The sequence below is a fragment of the Fundulus heteroclitus genome, unplaced genomic scaffold, assembly GCF_011125445.2.
Source record: "Fundulus heteroclitus isolate FHET01 unplaced genomic scaffold, MU-UCD_Fhet_4.1 scaffold_199, whole genome shotgun sequence".
NCBI lineage: Eukaryota > Metazoa > Chordata > Actinopteri > Cyprinodontiformes > Fundulidae > Fundulus > Fundulus heteroclitus.
The window spans coordinates 187,416-192,134 of NW_023396610.1; positions in this window are offsets into that span (position 1 = coordinate 187,416).

The window sequence follows — 4,719 nt, forward strand, 5'->3', positions numbered from 1 at the left end:
CCCTTTGCTGACAAGCTTTATGAAGATTTCCCTTTCAAGGTGGACTTGGCAAACCTTCCCTACTACATAAACTACCAGTGCCTCCTTTTAGACCATGGTGCTTTGCTTGATTGATCAGCAAAGTCACCTGATAGGGTAGTGTCAGTTGTTGAAGAGGAAGAAGAGAGACACTAAGAGCAAAAACAATTTCAGATGAGTGCTACTATTAAATCAACCTGGCTTCTTTAACAGCTCATGAAGAGCCACAGGCTGATCACCTCCTCACCACGACACGTTGATGCTATTTTTGCTCTTTGTACTGTAGCACATGGACATTTTAGTTGCTGAAATAGCTGTGTTAAAAGTCAGTTTTTATTGGTCTTTTCTAACATTATAATTTCTGTTTTTATTACCTGCAAGCCATTAATTATCAAAGTTAACAGAAGTAAATGCTTGAAAAATATGTGCAATGGATCTACATGTGTTTTCTCTTTTTGAAGAGAACAGAAATAAGTTCACTTTTTGATGGTAATCGAATTTATTGGGTTGTGTGTTGTACACTCACACACACATTATGTTGTGTCTTCCTTTGTAGGGTGGGATCTACATTCTCACATTGTTAGATAAGTATGCAGCAGGGACCTCCATACTTTTTGGTGTGCTGATTGAGGCCATTGGAGTGGCATGGTTTTATGGTAAGTACGAGTTCAGTATAACGGCTAGTCTTGAATTAAAATGTCTTTCCTTGTAAACTCAAGACACAAAAATAATAACAACTCCCTTCTTGGAAATATGGGTCCCGTGAAAAACTATAACATATGGGTAACATTGTAATCTTGAAGAAATCATTTAGCAAAAGGCTCCACTGCTCATGAATTTCTGTTTCAAGTTTCAAAAGGATTATGTTCCCTTTGAACAAAAACACATGCTGCAACTTTATTGTAGCAACATAATACTTGTGTCCAACTTCACCCTCCGCTGTGACCGTTTAACTTTCATGCTCTCTGCAGGTGTGGACCGCTTTAGTGAAGATATCGAACGAATGATGGGCTTCAAGCCAGGACTTTACTGGAGGCTATGCTGGAAATTTGTCAGTCCAGCTTTTCTGTTGGTGAGAAAAAAAAAGAAGAACTTTCTTTGCCAGATTATAAAACTCACACTGAGAAAATACAAACCCCAAATTGGTAGCTTTAAATGCCTCATTTCCAGTATTTTTTTTTAGTAATATCAACTATTATATCCATATAAGAATTGGCATCTAAAATAGATTAAATTAATGTATTAAGATGGTAAATGGCTTGTTCTTGTATAGCGCTTATTGAGTCCGACAACCCCAAAGCGCTTTACACTACATTCAGTCATTCACCCATTCACGCACACATTCACAACCTGACGGTGATAAGCTACATTGTAGCTACAGCTGCCAAGGGAAGGCTGACAGGAATGAGAAGCTGTGTCCTTCATCTTATTAAGAAGAAGGGCACAGGAGTCAAAACTTAGAATCAGTCATCAGTAGCAAAGCTCGAGACACGCTAGAAGAGGGGGGAAGCGGTGTGACCTTTGAGACACGTTCAGTTCAGCTCATTGCTGACAGGTAAATTGCATTGTTTGAGACCCCTTGAGCCGAGGCGAGGAAGCACATTTTTCTTCCAGCTTCATTAATCCAGCTGCAGGCGTAGGCAGCCATGTGCTTCCTTCAATACATCTGGTTTCTAGACCATCTGCTGAATATGTCAGCACAAGTTTGTTAATCAAAAAAAATGTTTTCTGGTTAAAAAATACAGCGTTGACAAAAGGCTATAAATCTGTCCTTTTGTACTCTTTAGACAATATGAGAAAAAAACTTAAAAGTACACCTTCCTCGGTACAAGATAATAGTATTTATACTAAACCCAATATACAAATAAAGTGCAAATAATTTTTTTAAGTAGTTGTATTTGTCTCCTTAATGTAATCATTTGTGCAAAGACAAGTTAGTCAGAATCAGTTTAATCGCCAAAATGCATCATACATCACGGAATGTGCCTGTGGTTCCACTTTTCTTTCTATAAAGACATTTTAAATATAATATACAATCATTGTTCTTAATGAGAAAATTATGTTTTTTTTTGGACCATTCATGTATATAGCTGATAGTAAATCCAACTGGCCATATTTTGTATATAAAACCTTTCTAGTCATAACAACCCACTCCAAGTGCTTTTACACTACATGTCTCATTCACCAATAGACCAATATGCAGATCGGTTGCTACATCTGGTTACATGCCTTGCCAATGTGGCATGGGTGGAAAGCAGCAATAGCACCAACAACTTGATGACTACTCTCCATATTTTTTCCTGCTGAGCCACGCTGCCCACGCTGCCTCCAATATGTCATGTACTGCAAACATATAATTAAAAGAGCATGTTTGTGATTTTCAGTCAAAAAAAAAGTAAAGACATCTTACTCAGCCTGTGCAGCTGTAAAAGTCCTACGCAGCTGATAGATGTGAACTTCTGAGACCCCCAAAACCACTGGACTCCTACATGCTAAACAAAGTCTTATCCAGCTTTCCAGAATTTACCTGTTTGCCATAAAGTGCTAACCTGGCCAGCCACATTGATAATGTGTAGCACTCTCCGTTCTGCACATTATCAGTCTGGGACTGCTCCATTTTAATCTGCTTGGGGAAAGGTGGGACATTCAGCAGAAGTTTCCGAGCTGATTGGGTGAAGCGACGCATAGTGCCTGCCTACCAATCGTGATATCAAATTAAAATGTAAGCAGCAGACGTCATAAGAAACCACAAGAAGTTAAGCTAGTCAAGGCACGTCTTTCTCTTCTTCTTTCAAAGAAGAAATTGTGGATTCTTACAAAGCAGACGCGATAGCACCAGCTACTTATGCGTCCTCCTTCGCCGCCATGTTTATGTTGGTTCGGCTGTGGCCTCATCAGCTCTTGCTTTCATCACACCGGTATGTACCGGCTTAAACCACAATACTGCAACGTGATTGGCCTGAACCATTTTTGGCACAGACACAAACAGGATGGATTCTCGTGTGTTTGTGGACTCACAAATACCACGAGAATTCAGCGTGCAGCCCAGGTTAATAAAGTACAGAAATCTTAGCTCTTAAAGTAGATTGGATGGTTGTGATAATAACATAAAATAAAATTCATGCTCTGTAGCTTTAGATGAACATTACTTTGTTTTGAGATTTAGGCTGAAGGAAACAAAAGCATGACTTGGCTGCTGCTTTTCCCGATAGTTGACATCACATTCGCTCCAAATCTTACACTGTTGAAGTGACTTGTTGAAACATTTATATCAGGACATGAAACCCCATGTTACGTCTGTAGAGCATGAGTTTTGATGAGCCAACAGAATTAGTCAAGTTCACAAGTACAATTTTTAGAAGAGTTGCACCGCATGAATTTTTTTCCTTTTTTTTTTTTTTTTTTGCAGTTTGTCGTAATAGCCAGTACGCTGACATCAGGAGGCCTGAGATATGATGACTACACCTTCCCTTATTGGGCCAACCTTGTGGGCTGGGGAGTAGCTATGTCCTCCATGCTGTGTGTTCCTTTTTATGCCATCTATAAATTCTGCAGTGTACCTGGAACTTTCAAACAGGTCTGTATGTAAACCTATTTATAAAGCTATAGAATGAGAAAGCACAGTAACTGAATGTACTTAAACAAACAGTGCCTATCTAGATACTCAAATGTTAACTTTTTCTTTTAAACACTCACTCAGGGATGAGATCTCAGAAAAAAATGTTTGCTTGGCTCAAGCATAAAGAAATACCCTGTGGAAATATACAGTATGTTTCTTCAAAGTACTGGGAATTTGTGATCACAATCATGAAACCAGGAAATAGCTATTTTTAACCCTTGGCAATCTACCAGTATCATCCTTAGTCTGTTGCTGTTATTACCAATTCCCATTGGTATTTCCGGTTGAGTCCGGCATTTCTCGTGTTTTTAGAATAACAATATGTTCTTACCCAAAATCAGCACAACTACACCCGAGATTGTGGTTGAGGCTTTGGTTACAAGAGTTTCTCTAAATTTGTCTAATCAAATTGCATTCCCTCTTGGTTCTGTCATCCAAACAATTTCACTTCTGAAATACACAGAAAAAAGAAACATAAACCTTGTAAAACATGTATGGTCTGAACATTTACTAAGGTTTAAAAGTTGCAGTTTTTTCTATGTCTTTTGTGTAATTTGCATACCATTCTTTAGGATTCCAAATAAAGCCTTCTTTATCACCTGTTTTACAGAAGATAGCCTACTGCATCACTCCAGAACATGAGCATCATTTGGTGGCCGATGGAAATGTGCGGCAATTCAAAGTAAGCTCAACATCTCTAACTTTCTCTTCCATTTTTAGATATAAAGTTGCACAAACGGTTTGGGAAGTTTTGATTTAAAATCATTTTGTTTTAAGTGAGCTAACCCCTAGAGAGCTTTGTTAACATTGTAAAATGGTAAAGTTTGATCATTAAGCAAGTACGGGCCCCTTAACACAGATCAGGCCTGCACAGGCCTCCTGGGATGCATTAAGAAAGCATTGGAGTAAGTGTTCCACATGGCGGAATATGAGAGTTTCCCCAACCGTGTAGAGGATTCACAAAACTTCCATTGTGAGATTATGGTTGTTAACCAGAATTTTGACAGCATATCCGGGTCCCTGGTGCAATTTCGAGGAACCTAGTAGTCCCAGCAGTGTTACCTTATTATGAATGGTGACAA